General features: G+C 33.8%; 1 pseudogene; it reads right to left on the reverse strand.

Annotated features, from left to right (window-relative positions):
- Window positions 1-15422: 15422 nt before the first annotated feature.
- LOC122238923 lies at window positions 15423-15522 on the reverse strand (annotated as a pseudogene).
- Window positions 15523-15957: the final 435 nt, after the last annotated feature.

Below are 15957 nucleotides of genomic sequence, written 5' to 3' on the forward strand. Positions count from 1 at the left end.
CGCGGGAGGGAGGGGGCCGGGGACGGCTCCGCGGAGGGATCTGACGCACACGAAGCCGCAGCACAGGCTCTATTCAGTGGCGCTGGCTGGGGCTGAGATGGAAGTTAGTTTCTATGTAGCAGAAATGGGAAACAAATGAAGCAAAACTGCCCAAAGAGGGGAAATGCCCCGAGGATGGGTCTCACTCTCACGCGCGCACACAGACACACACGCAGAGAGCCCTCTCGCGCTGGGCAAACTCGGGATCGCGCTCCCCGGCCCGAGTTGAATGATAGTGTTTGGTTTCTGTCTCTTGCCATGTGCATGTGTATAAATGCTGCGGATTGGCATCTGTGTAAGTCTTGTCCTGCGTTATTTCTGCAGCCTATGCAAAGTGTTGTGTAATTTATTGGAGTGCTGTATATTGCAATAGAGGTTCGGCTTTTTTTGTTAAGCACTTGGCGTTTGCAAGCCCGTTATTTGCCGAAGCCACCTCTGCGTATATCTTTTATTATTGCCGTTGCCTTAAGCATTTTACATTTTAAAGATGTTTTATTTTAATTTATTTTATTGTTTACGGGCAAAGCGAACTCCTGATCTGTACTTCAGATACTCTTTTTCCTGGTTACAAAAAGGCTAGTGATGGCTAATTAGCGACTTGGGATTAAAGAACCTTAAAGGTTTTTTAAGTATTTACAAGAAGGAATAATGTAAAGCTGAGAGAAAGGAAAGAACGCTAATATTTATCTCTAACTGATCGGGAGGTAATTTACTGACAGATCAATACCCTACCGAAGGATATTGAAAGAGTATACTACAGTTTAACCAAGGTGATTAGTGATTAAATAATTTAAATTATCTGTGTATCTTGCAGTTGACTTCGTCATGCTAATTAATGGCTTCTAATTTGAGGTGTAAACCATTCCTGTTTACAGTTAATCACGGGAAGACTTCTTGAAAACTGACGAAAAGAGAAAAAATTAATCTTTCGTAAATTAGTAGGTAATTACCGGTTTTATATGCTAAATCATACATCTGTGTTTTGCTGATGAGGGTAAGGGCCTTGTTTTTTAAAAAACGAATATGGGTGAAATTAATGGAAACAATGGAAAAAGCCATTTGTTAGAAAACAAGGACACCAAGTGATTTTTATCTCCAGATGATTTAAGCACTTTTCAAAAAGACTTGATAGTTGATTTTTTTAAGGGTTGCATTTTAAAGGGAATTAGGATAGTCGTTCTTTGTTAACATTTAACAAAAGATTCCCCTTTAAAATTTTAGATAATAAACTGCGTTTTATGTATCTGGTCTAAAAAGGTTATTTGTGGGTAAAGGACCAACAAGCTGTATTATGGTTTTCTAGATTGTTTCCTCAAGCCTTGTTCCCTCCTAGCTCCTTACATTACTAGTGGGAAATACTTGCTGCAACTGCCTTGTGTTGCACTGCAAGACTGAACCGGTGTGATGCCCTATACTAAATATCCAGAAATCATCCTACATGTGAGGAAGAAGAAAAAAAGCCTCAACCTCTTTGGAATGATAGGATGTAAAAATTGCCTTTTAGAACAATCTTAATCGAATAAAAAAGAGAAGTTACCATGACTCGTCCTACTGCAGCCTGGTTATCAGAGCTACTGCATTTATTGAAATGGCTATCCTTCAAATATTGAAAATATTTGCATTTTTATAGACATGAATTCCATTCTATCTATTGTAGGTAAGTGGCTTGCTTCTAGATAGTTAGCTTTGAAAAGACAGACATTTAATATACCTTTTTGCAATTCTATTTGTTTCTATGACTGATGCTTTCTATTTTAACTTTTTAAAAAGTCTTATATTCTTCGAATAATTGTGATATTTTATATCATCATGATGTTCTTACAAACAGATTTTAGGAACTAAAAATTATAGTCATAATCTTGTGGTTTTGAAATATTTGTATTAGTCTGATTCTTACTAATAGATGTTTTGTCCTTGCAAAGGAAAATAAACCAAATTATGGCATGGAATATAAAATTACTCTGGGTAAAGTTTTCCATATATGTCTTGCGAGTGTTATGTAAACATGGAAAGCTAGTATGATTATCTCATGTATGCTTTTCATTTAGAAGCCACGAAAACTTTTCCTAAGCTTGCTACCAGTACTTAGCTCCTAAAAAATTGTTAAGGAAAATTTCCCTTCTAAGTTTTCTGGAAATGATGCTCTTGTCATTTTGACTAACCTTGGACAATGTTTATGGTTTCTTTTTCAAATACCTAATTTGGAGACATTTGTAAGCTTGTCTTTGAATTAATTTATTACCATCAGTCTGTTACAAGAAAATACAGGTTACCAGCTAAAAATTAAAACTTTTTTACAACCAAATAAACTATTTGTTTTTAACAGTAGATGTTAAATTGGATTTTTCTAAGTTCTTCAAATGTAACAAATACTCCCTTATAATTTTTTAATTTTTTTAAACATGAAACACATTTCTGGATTCTGGCATCATCAATTAACTATAAGGTTTACATTAAGTCACTTATTGTGCATATGTATGCAGAAAGTCTGTACATAGCAGATAGAAAGAAAGTCTGACCTTGAAGTCCTATACTTTAGTTCCCAAGGCCATGGACCTTGCACTTCTTCTTCCATTATTAACTCTTTTGCATGTGAGGATAGCTCAGATTCCATCTATGTCCCTTTTTGTTGATTATTTTAACTTTTTCATGGACTTCAAAAACAAAATGCCAACTTAAAAAGATTTCCATGCCTTTTATATTAGAAGGCTAACAAAAATAGTAAAAGTTTGAAAAGCTAACAACAAATGTATTTATCTAATACACTCTGTTTCGGAGAATTATGAACTTTTCTTGAAAAGTCAGTTTCTGTAAAATTCATTTGGCATCACATGAAACAAGATAAACACTTAAAAAGTTTGTCTTGATCATGATAAGCTATTATTCTAATGAAATAATCAAATGTTGCCATTTAAGTCCTTCCTAGAACAAGATGGGATGATATTTATAAATGAAAAGATCCCACTACCTTTATGAAATTTGGTTTGTCTCCAGTAGGATGATGAAATAATACATAACTCCAAAAAGATTCTGCAAACACAACTTTTGAGATTATATATTAAGTCTTGTTTTTATTTTGATGTTGTGCTTTTATTTTATAGCAAAAGCTTCATCCTATAAAGTGTAGAAATGGAAAAGTAGAAAGCATTCTTCTTCAGAAAATACCTTCTTTTTTAATACTCATCTGCCCTAACAACAACACACAACTATCAATAGAGTCTTATTTAACACACCCCACTCCTCCTCCTGGCTTGCTCCCTGATACTGTATGTTTCTGTCCATGTCTGTTTGACTTTCTCTCTACACAGACATTCTTCCTTCACAAAGCTTGGATGTATATCAAATTTGAAACATATGAGCAGATATACTCTTTGGCTACTCCAGAAAGAAAAAGATAACCAGCTTTAATAAACCAATCCATTATTTAACAATTTATATCGCCTCCCTGTATCTCATTGAAAAACCTTTTTACTTATGTTAGAGCACAATTCCTTTTAATATGTAACAAAAATTAGTTGTTTACCAACAATTGTATAATTCCTTACTTATTTGAATGTTATTAGTAATTCACCATTCAAAAAACTTCCATTCAAATAATTTTCCTCCAAATTAAATAATCCTAGTAGCTTACATATTTTATATGTAAGTCTTGGTTTACACAAAAAATACACATCTTCATGGACTTATTTATTTTTTTAACAACATGCATGAGTTAACAGTACAATTACAAAGATTAAAGAAGAAAAGCAATTTTAGAACATATTCCCACAAGATTTGGAGCAGCACAGTGGATGAAGTAGAAAAAGCTGTTCCAGATGGGAGGAAACTTAAAGGAGAAGTCTGTAGGCATGTTCTATCATATGCAGATGTCTGATGGATCAAGAGTGGGCCGGACTGAACACAGAACGGTGGAAACGGGAAGGTAGACTCGGGAAGAGATGCAGAGGCTTCGTAAGTTGCTAGTGGTGGTGTCTTAGATAAAACATGCTATTATGAATGTGATTTAAAGATGGGATTTGAGGACAAGAGGTAAGTAGTCACTTGCCTTTCCATATGCCTGAATTCATAAACTTTGAAAACCCCAAAGAAGAAAAAGTATTTATATGGGAAGAAAGGGGGGGGGGTTTATATGACAGTGAGTAATCTCTACATGATAAAGAACACTCAGAATCAAGGACACAAAGTAAATACTGTTGGTGAAGAAGGAGAATGGTTGTTTAAAGAGTAAGATCTTACTGACAGAATGCCCAAAAGTCTGACCTGATACTCAAATATGAGAGTAAGATATTATAAAAGTAAGATACAAGTCAAAATTGAGAATGAAGCCAATTTAGATTTAAACTGACTTTGTAAAAAAAAAAAAAAAAAAAAAAAAAGTGTTTCCATTTTCCGAATTCCTACAGAAAGGTCTGTCAAGTTATACCACCTTCCTTGTAAATTGCCTTTATTTTTCTTCTTATGTATATATACTTGGCAAAGATCTTCTTAACTTATGTTTCTGTTACTTTAGTCCCTTTGATAGGTATACTTATATTTTTTGAAATGGTGATTAGCTAACTAGCTCAAACAAAGAATGTATTCTATTATACAGTTATAAAATTTAAAATAATGTTGATAACAAGTAGATCTTTCAGCTGAGTTGTGTGTGCGCAAAATTTAAGAAAGCTTACAATTTGATTTTGATATTACACCTACGAATTCCATTGTAGTCATAGTTTTCATACTTAAATTTAAGCACATAAACATATAGATGTAGATGAAATGGGTACAGTAGATTTTTTAATGATCATCAAAACTTATCAAATAACAATGATTTATAGAAAAACTAATATAGCCTTTAAATGGAATCTCCTCGTAAGCACGTATGTGTTATTTTCTCTCAATAGTTATCAGAAGTGATGTTACTGAACATCATTAGGGAACATCTTTGTTAAGAATATTGAGTAAGTGGTATCATGTGGAAAAGAAGAAATATATTGCCTCATTAAATGTCTCACCATCCTTACCTCTCCAGTTCGCATACATTACACCTTACACTTATTTTTGTCATTCAGTGTTTTGGGTTTTTCGGTACATATAAGATTTCCGTGTTTCCCCAATATCCCCATATTTTCAGTTTTTTCAGGGTCTCCATAAAATTTTCATTCTCTTCCATCACTGAAACTTTAGTTTCCAATGATAAACCAAGCATAGGAATTAAGATATGTAATCAATGTGGATATATCCTAAGAGCTCTAAAAATATAAAGAGGATCTATGCTTCTTATAGTTGAGAGTGCCACACATTAAAATCTTCAAGATCTCTTATTTTCAGCTCTCCTGGTTATTTACACAAAAGGCTAGGGAAATAATTTACACAACTTGTGTGAAAAGGAAGAAAAAGGCCTTCTGTTGTCTACTTTTCCTTAAGAAATGAGGTGCTAAGCAGGAAGCATTTTCTGTTTCTGAAGTATATTTATGTATTTTTGTACTACTAAATTTTTATTTCAACATTTTTGCTGAAGTCAAGATAAATGTGGCCTCTTTAGATATTAAATTTTGCTGAGTTAGAGGAATTACTGATTTTTTAGAGATAATCTTTGGAGTAATTAATGCAGCTTTCAGACTCTCGTTTGTAAAGTTTTCAATCTAATAGTGACTGAAGAAAACTTACATTGACTCAAAACCCGTTGTGATGTGCTTAACTTAACCTCTTTGAGATATTTAGTATGGGAAACTTACTTCATTTCCAGAGCCGGATCCCATCATGCCAAAAAAAAATTTTAAAGGCATCCTTGATGAACACACAAGGGCAAATTTCCATGGCACGATAGTAAGATATTTCCCCCTAACACCTATTAACATAGCATTCTTCTATTGAATAATTATAAAGGTCATTTTCCCTTTCAATTAGCCAGTTTCTCATGTGGCTTCTTAGTTTTTTCCTTTTTATTATTAAGAAAATATGTTGATAGAAACTTATTTTGTAAGTGTTAAAAAGAAAAATAAGAACTTCATCACAAGTTGTGACATGTACCACTTCTGTGAAGCCGTGTTTCTTTTTCTTGGGCAACACTGAAGTGATACAAGGACCAAAAGTCAACCTTTAATGTCTGCCCTTGTCTCCATATGCCATTCCTACTTCTATGCAATCCTCTTTGTAACATGCTTACTTTCTCTCCATGCATTAACTGAAGAACCAGCATTTAAACACTAGCTTGCAGTTGGACCCTCATTGTGTACTTTCATACAACACATGGACATACGCAGCTCACCAGACACTGATTGCAGATATGACCGCTAATCTGAAGTAGCTGAGACCCTCCTCCCTCCCCCAAAATGGCTGCATCTGGAAAGAAAAGGTTTTGGTGGTAGTCTGGCCAGTCCCCAGAAATTGTCAATTATTAAAATCTGACTTTATCAGCAGCAATATCTCAATTTATTGAACGGACTGCAAGAGATAGAATCAATGGCTATACATACCATTCAAATTTAACGATGATGAATTCACATTCCTGAAATAGAAACTATGATACATTTATACATGTAGACTATGTTTTTGTGTGTGTGTGTGTTTTTTTAAACATTTATCTTTGAGAGACAGAGAGAGATAGAGCATGAGCAGGAGAGGGTCAGAGAGAGAGACACACACACAGAATCGGAAGCAGGCTCCAGGCTCTGAGCTGTCAGCACTGAGCCCGACATGGGGCTCGAACTCATGGACCACGAGATCATGACCTGAGCCGAAGTTGGACACCCAACCAACTGAGCCAGCCAGGTGCCCCAATGTTTTTGTGTGTCTTAATATAATTGCTTTTAGTACTAAGTGGATATATTTTACAAATACTAGCAGGAATAAATTCCAGCAAGTTATTTTTAGTAACTGAAAAATTAACAACATAAAATCTTGTGAAATCAATTGCATGTGATATAGATTAATGTGAAAGCATTTCTTTCACAACACGTTTTTGAATAAGGGTATGATTTCCATATTAAAAAAATTAAGAATTCTAACAGATTAGTTGCAATTCTATAATATAAACTATAAAGAGGTTTGAGTCAAGAAGTTTTCTAGCCACAATTAGTTTGAAAACTTAAAAATCTAGTGTCAAGAATTACATTAAAACTCCAAAAATTTTTATAGTACTTTTTTTATAGTATTTTTTAGTATTTTTATAGTATTTTTTTTAAGTTACAAATGTATTATCATTCTTTAAAAGCTTAGTTCTTTTTAACTGAGATATTTATGCTTCAAACATTAACATTTGGAATCTAGAAATCAAGTTGCCTTATTAACTCAGGAGCAATTTTTAAAAACTTCTTTATCATGGAAAAATATCAAACATAAAGTAAAGGAAATAGAAATATGATCCCCTGGGTACTAGATGCCCAGTATTCATGATTATTTACATTTGGACAATCTTATTTTATCTATCCTCCCCTACCACCCCCTTTCTTGCCTAAATGTTTTAAAGAAAATCTCATCATTACTCCTGTAAATAATGTGATATGTAGTCCAGAAGCAAATACTAAGTAGCTTAGTTCTTTCATTGATGGATTGATCCATCATGTGAAATTTTTTTTACATATGGTAAAATATGTACCATATTTTAGACACTGTATTAAGTCCTGGGAATTGATTAGCTGGAAAAAGTCATCAGGACCCTTTCTAAGCAGTTCTCTTATGATGGGAAATGCACAGTTAACAAATCAGATCATCCCATTCAACTGCTTAAAACCTATCAATGATACTTTATGAACCCCTGGACGATCTGTAGTAGGATATGTGAAACCCCTCATAATCTGCCTGTCTCAACCTCTCCACACTCAACTTTACCCACTGGACCATAAGCAGTCTAAATGCCTCCTATATGGAATTAGTTTTCCAAACATGCCTTTCTTTCATTTTTGCACATGCTGGTCTCTCTTTCTGGAACCTTCATCTCAAAACCAGACCAATTCTCATGTAGTTTTCAAGACACCACTCAATTATCCATTGCTTCTTTGAGAAACTCTGTATGCATCTCCTGCTAGCAAACAAACCAGGTATTCATCCTCTGTGCTTCCAGAACAGTTTTCTGTGTGTCTCTTGTAGCACAGCTTTGAGGCATATTATTGTTTTATATTGTTTTTAGTCACTAAGTTTTTTTAGGAAAGTCTCTGAATTTTGGATTTCTGTATCCCCAATATATGCAACAGTTCAGAATAGACAACAGATATTTAATAAACACAGTGTTTTTTTTTTTCTTAGAATGTGCTTATTAGATGAACTGTGGTCATTTCTGAAGGTGTAGTAGGATGGTTCCTAATAAAGACCTAATTTTAGTTTGCCTAATTTGACAGGACTAAAATGGGCACATGGAAACACTGACGGTTTTGCCATTAGAGGGAAGGAAACAAAGTATGCATTGTATTTAAAAGAAACACCAGAATGTTCCACAAATTTGGATATTAGCTCTGCCTTCTCGGAAATTCTGTTACAGTATTATTTGAATATAAAATGAAGGAATGATATGGTCAATAAAAGAAGGTCACAGAATACCAAAATAATAACAACAACAACAAAAAAGGAAGCCTAATTTAAAGTGAATATCAAATCCCTCTTTTTCCCTCTGAAATTCCCTTTGCTACTTAACTTTAACATGTCTTTTTTAGTACATTTTCCTTACATGTCTTTTGTCTCTATCTTTTATTTTGTACCCTAAAGAATCAGAAGAAAAACAAATATCCGTGTAAGTAGAGTATCAAATAAATGGAATAGTGCCTCAGCAGGGCCCCTATAGCAAGTGGAAAAGAGGGTCTCAGTCATTACATCCATAATCATGGATCATAGAATTTTAGAGCTGGAAAAAACCCTACAGCTTATCTAGTCCAAATACCTTTTCAAGGGGGTTAAATGATTTGTCCAAACTCACACCTCCTTTTCAAGTTTCAGTCAGCCTTGCAATTTTTCTGAGGTATTGGTGTAAGGGTAGGATAGCTGAATAGCTAAAAGAGAATAATTTAGCATGGAATGAGTCAACATGACTTCTGCATGAGAAATGATGTTTGTTTGTTTCACTAGAGTTGTTTGAGAGAATAAATAAGTATGACTAAGGAGATTTAGAGAGAAAAATCTATATTTAAATTTCCAACAAGCTTTTTGACAAGTTCCTATATCAGACTGTTTAAACAATCCCCATAAGAAATTGGATTGGAGAGACTTAAGGAGAAATTTTAGTAGTTAATAACCGACAAGAATCAAGTCCTAATTCTGTTTTTTTTACTGAGTGTCCTGGTTCAAATTATTTAACCTTGCTTATGATCAGTTTCTCACAAATAGTATGAATAGTAATTTTATCTAACCCACCAGGCTGCTAAGAGGATTGAATGAGATAATAACACTTTATAATAAAAGCTACTATATGTTAAGTACTCATTATATATCAGACACTGCTCTAAGTGTTTAACAAATATTATCTCATTCAATCCTCACAAGACTCCAGTAAGGAAAATATTGTTATCATCTCCCCACTTTAAAGATAAGAGAACTGAGGTATAGAATGGTGAAGTAACTTATCCTTAATCATGAAGCTAATTGTTAGTAAAGTCAGGAATTGAACCCAGGAAGCCTAGTTCTGGAGCCCCTACTTTTAACCAGTCAACTTCTGACTCTTGTGCTATCAGTATGTGCAAACCCCTTTTCATGCACAGTTTAAGTACATAATAAGTACCTAGTAAATGTAAGCTATTAATACTTTCACACTTTCTCAAGTGGAAAAAAAAAAAAAAAAGAGAGAGGCCTAATATTGACAGAAGACCTACTTTAAGCATAAGGCATTCTTTTTAAAACCAGCCTGGAAGGCCATAGACACCCAGACAGTTTCCATGGTCCCACCAAGGTCAGAAGCCAGTATAGGTGAGAAGAGAGATTAAGGGGATAATAGTCTTGTTCTAAAGCCCATGTTGTTTTTACTACATTTCAGCCTATACCCTTACTTGAATTCACACTCTTGTTATTCCTCTTTTACGAAAACCACACTTAGATGTATAAGCAGATATGTATAGAATACATAAAGCACATATATACATAATATCAATATTTTTTTGACCTATAGGCAAGCGATACTTAGTAAAGAGAATTTGAACAGTAGCAAGGGAAACTTTTACTAAGTTTCTGAAGAACAGAAGCTGATGGCTGATGCCCCAGAGTCAGTGCTGGAGCCAGTTGACTTTCATGTTTTAGAACATGATGGGGCATTCAAACGCACATTAAAATTGACTAATTTTTAGTTGACCCTAAGCTTTTCTGGGAAGAAAAAGGCCAAACCAATGATATCAAATGGTAGGATTCCCAGATGAACTGCTAGACAAAGGATCTATAGTAATTTTACATTATTCCCTGTAAAACATTGTCCTGAAAAGCTTTTGTACCAAAAATGAGTGCAAAGTGTCACAAGGAAGAGCACTGGAAATATAAAGCATTATCCCATAGTACTGTACATAAGCGTTAGGAATATTTTTTGGTTCTATTCACCATACCTGAAGGGAATCATAAGGCCACAAAGCCAACCCATCTAGAGAAAGGCAATTAAAATGACATAAAGATACGGAAAGTTGTCTGCCAGAAAATGGACTAAAAATATTAATACTCTGAAAACTTTTAGGATGAAAATGGGTACGATGAACACAAACTTATTCATCAAGATCTAGAGTTCCAGAACCCAGCAAGTTGTTCTTATTACTGTTCTTAATTAACCCCTGAATGCTTCAGAATATATCTCTCAAGAGAAAGTGTGTCTCCTACAGCATCACCCTATATTATCACAGTTAGGAAATTTAACATTAATGCTATTATCTATTATATAATCTGATCCAAATTTCTCCAATTGTCCCAACAAAGTCCTCTATAGTTTACCATTCTTCCCTTCCTACCTTCCTTCTTTCCTTGTATTCTTTTTTTGATTCAGAACCCAATCAGATGGCTCTTATTGCATTTATTTGGCATAACTCTCTACTCTCCCTTAATATGGAAAAGTTAGCCAGAGCTTTTCATCTTTCTCATCATTGATTGTTTTTTTAAGAGTCCAGGCAAATTATTTTGCAGAATGTTTCTCAATTTGAATTTCCCTGATTGTTTCCTCATGGTTAGATTAAAGTTTTTGGCATGAATACTACATAAGTAATGTTGTGTCCTGTGAGCACTTCTTAAAGCTTGAAAGAGGAGAAATTTAGGACCGGTGAATTCTCACTGTACCCCCAAAGTGTATTTGTTATTTCCAGGAGAAGACAAAGGAAGTAATATTATTGGTTCAAACATTTAAAAAAAATTTTTTTGACATTTATTCACCTTTGAGAGACAGAGAGTGACAGAGCACAAGTGGGGAAGGGACAGAGAAAGATGAGACACAGAATCCGAAGCAGGATCCAGGCTCTGAACTGTCCTCACAGAGCCCCACAGGGGGCTCAAACCCAGGAACTGTGAGATCCTGACCTAAGCCAACATCTGAAGCTTAACCCACTGAGCCACCCAGGCGCCCCTATTGGTTCAAAACATTTAAAATAAAATTTCTTAATATATAAAAGTCAGATCCATTAAGAGGTAAAGAGATGTTTCAGAAAACGTCTTTAGCTTTTTGCAGGTAACATTACAGGGTGTAGTATACCTGTATCTCTCGACATTACTCTCAAGGACAGAATGCTGACTATGCTATGCTAGCTTGACTAAAAATGGTGTTTTCTAATATCTCCCTCTTTTTCACAAAACCAAATCCCAGTCTGTTAGGCATTTGCAAAGTTTATTCTAAATGCTCCTTTCAGACTATATTTGAAGAGATTTTAAAATCTTTGAGAAAAGAGGATTTATATATCAAAACTGGCTAACTCTAAGTTACCTATATCCACAGTGTCCTCAAGTGTACATATATATTTTTAAAGTTTATTTGTTTGTTTGTTTTTAAGTAATCTCTACCTCAAATGTGAGGCTTGAACTCATGACTCCGAGATCAAAAGTTGCATGCTCTACCAACTGAGCCAGCCAGGTTCCCAAAGTGTATATTTCTTTAATTTAACAATCCTAAATCCCCCAAATTTGGGCAAGGTGTAAGATGCATGTAATTGACAGCAGATACAGGCAATCACTAATTTTTTCAAAATTTCCAAAGTGAAATTTACTTATTTTTTCATGACAATATGAAATAAAATCAACATTGATTTTTGATGCAGAAAGAATTTAAACCTTAACACTGTTGCTTTCCAGCTTCTTAGCTACATACAAATCGTTTAACTTCTTTAAGTTGTATCCTCCACATCTGTAACATGGAATAGCACCTACCTTTCAGTGTTGTTATAAGAATTAAATGTGATATCACATGAAAAAGTGTCAGTTTTATATAATTATTGTTATATTGACCGGAAAAAAATTCTTTGATGTGATCCAAGAACAGAATGGTCCATCTGAACCATCTCTCTTTTTTGAACAAACCAGTTGCTTGATCATACTTACTATTTACTAAATTTTCCTTCGTGTGAAAGGTGCTAGACCAGATGTTGTCCAAATTCCTTCTTTTACTTGATACCAAGTTCCCATCCTTGGGTTGGATGAGAAAATCCTATATCCATATTAAAAATTCTCCTGTTTGCTTAATATAGATCACATTTGATTTCTGTCACCTCCAAGCAAAAGGAATATAGTACCATCACTTATGGTATCTAACCAGCTGGTTAGATGAGTCACTTTAATTAAAGCTGCTTAAATGTGACACCAAAAATGGTCAACTAATGCTAATAACTGCTTCAACAATTGTCTACATTTTTTCATTATACTTATCACACCAGAAGTTGGGATACACTTAGGATTTTACATAATCCAATACAGTTTTTGTTCTTTAAAAAAAAAAAATTTAAGAACAGTTTTAGGTTCACAGCAAAATTAAGAGGAAGGTACAGAGAATTCACAGATACCCTCTACCGTCATTATGCAGAGCCTCCCTCATTATCAACATCCCCACTGGAATAGTATATTTCTTACAAATTGATGAACCTATATAGACCCATCATAATCATCTGAAGTCCATGGTTTATATCAGGGTTCAATCTTGATATCATATATTCTATAGGTTCAGACAAATGCATAATGACATATATCCATCATTATGATATATAGAGTAATTTCACCATCTTAAAAATCCTCTGTGCTCTGCCTGTGCATCCCAAACCCAACCACCTCCAATCCCTAGCGACCATCAATCTTTTTACTGTGTCCATAATTTTGGCTTTTCTAGAATGTCACGTTTGGAATCATATAGCACATAACCTTTACAGATTGGCTTCTTTTGCTAATATGCATTTAAGTTTCTTCTGTCTTTTCAGAGCTTGATAATTCATTTCTTGTTAGTACTGACTAATATTCCATTATCTGGATGTAACAGTTTATTTATCCATTCACCTACTGACTGGCATATTGGTTGCTTCCAAGTTTTGACAATTATGAATAAAGCTGCTATGAATCTGTGTGCAGGTTTTGTGTGGATATAAGTTTTCAACTCCTTTGGGTAAATACTAAGGAGCATGATTACTGGGTCATAAAGTAAGAATATGTTTAGTTTGTAAGAAACCTTCAAACTGTGTTCCAAAGTGGCTGTACCATTTTGCATTTCCATCAGCAATGAATGAGACTTTTTGTTTTCTCACATCCTTGCCAGCATTTGGTATGTCAGTGTTCTGAATTTTGGCCATAAGTACTAATATATGTGTAGTGTATCTCACTGTTCACATTTACTTGATGATTTATGATGTTGAGCATCCTTTTATATAGTTATTTGCCATCCGTATATCTTCTTTGGTTAGGTGCCTACTAAGGTCTTTGGCCCATTTTTAAAATTGTATCATTTGTTTTCATATTAAGTTTTAAGACTTCATTGTATATTTTGGGTAGCAATCTGTAGTCAGATGTATATTTTGTAAATATTTTTTTCCAGTCCATGGCTTGTCTTTTCATATTCTTGACATTGCTTTTCACAAAGAAGTTTTTAATTGTAATGAAGTCCAGCTTATCAATTATTTCTTCTATGGACTGTGACTTAGGTGTTGAGTGTAAATAGTCATTGTCATACTGGGTCCTCTAGGTTTTTTTCTATGTTATCTTCTAGGAGTTTTATAGTTTTGCATTTTACATGTAGGTTGTGATCCATTTTGAGTTAATTTTTGTGAAGGGTATAAGGTCTGTGTGTAGTCTCATCTGGCTGGGCTCTCTGCTCTGGTCCATTGTTTATTCTTTCACCAATACCACACTGTCTTGATTACTGTGTATTTATAATAAGTATTAAAGATCAGTAGTTTCAATTCTCCAACTTTGTTCTTGTTCCTCAATATTGTGTGGGCTATTCTGGATCTTTTGCCTCTGTATATAATCTTTAGAATCAGTTTGTCAGTATTCACAAAATAATTGCTGAGATTTCAATTGGAATTGCGTCATATCTATAGATCAAGTTGGGAAGAAAAGAAATCTTGACAATATTGAATCTTTGTATTCATGAACATGGAATATCTCTCCGTTTCTTTAGTTCTTCTTTGATTTTGTTCATCAGTTTGGTAGTTTTCCTCACACAGATTTTGTACACATTTTATTAGGTTTATACCTACATGTTGCATGTTTTTGGGTGCTATGAAAATGTTATTGTATTTTTTAATCTCAAATTCCACTTGTTAATTATTGACATATAGGAAATAATATTTTGTGAAGATATTTGCATCTGTGTTCATGAGAGATATTGGTTTATAGTCTTGTTTTCTTTAATGTCTTTGGTTTTAGTGTGCAGGCTCATAAAATGAGTGAGGAGGTATTCTCTCTGCTTCTATTGCTCTGAAAGAGATTGTAAAGAATTATAATTTCTTCCTTAAATATTTGATATAGTCACCCAGTGAACCTATCTGGACTCAGTGTTTTCTGTTTTGGAAGGTTATTAATTATGGATTCAATTTCTTTATTAGATAGACAAATCTATTCTGATTTTGTGTTTCTTCTTGTGTGGGTTTTAGAAGATTGTGTCTTTCAAAGAATTGGTCCACTTCATTTAATTTTTCAAATTTGTTGGAATAGAGTTTTCATAGTATTACTTTATTATCCTTTTAATGTCTATAGGATCTGTAGTGATGTCCCCTCTTTAATTTCTCATATTAACAACTTGTGTCTTGTTTTTCTTTGTTAGTCTGGCTAGAAGCTTATTGATTTCATTGATCTCTTCAAAGATCCAGGTTTGATTTTGTTGATTTTTTCCTATTGGTATCCCATTTTTTCCTGTTTTGATTTCTGCTGTAATTCTTTTTTTATGTAAGCTGTGACAATTTTTTAAATTACATTTTCATTTTAATTCCAATACAGTTAACATGCAGTATTATATTAGTTTCAGGTGTACAATATAGTGAAAAACTATGGAACACTTCAGAAATTTGTGTGTCATTCTTTCACAAGGGCCATGCTAATCTCTGTATCTTTCCCACTTTTTAAAATATATGTGTTGCTGAAGTGAGTACTCTGCTCTAATTCTTATTATTTCTTTTCTTCTGCTTACTTTAGATTTAATTTGCTTGTCTTTTTCCAGTTTTCTCAGTGTAAATTTGTATTGTTGACTTCAGCTCTTTTATCTTTTTTAAATGTATGCATTCAATGCTGTAAAGTTCCCCCTAAACACTGCTTTCACTGCATTTCACAAGTTTTGATAAATTGTGCTTTCATTTTCATTTAATTCAAAATATTAAAAAATTTCTCTTAATATTTCTTCTTTGATCCCTCTGTTGTTTAGAAGTGTGTTGTTTGATCTCCATATATTTTGGGACTTTCCAATTAGCTTTCTGTTATTGATTTCTAATTTAGTTCCATTGTGGTCTGAGAGCAGACCACATTGTTTGATTTCTATTGTTTAAAAAATTTTTTTTAATGTTTTATTTATTTCTGAGACAG

The sequence above is a fragment of the Panthera tigris genome, chromosome B2, assembly GCF_018350195.1.
Source record: "Panthera tigris isolate Pti1 chromosome B2, P.tigris_Pti1_mat1.1, whole genome shotgun sequence".
NCBI classification, from domain to species: Eukaryota; Metazoa; Chordata; class Mammalia; order Carnivora; family Felidae; genus Panthera; species Panthera tigris.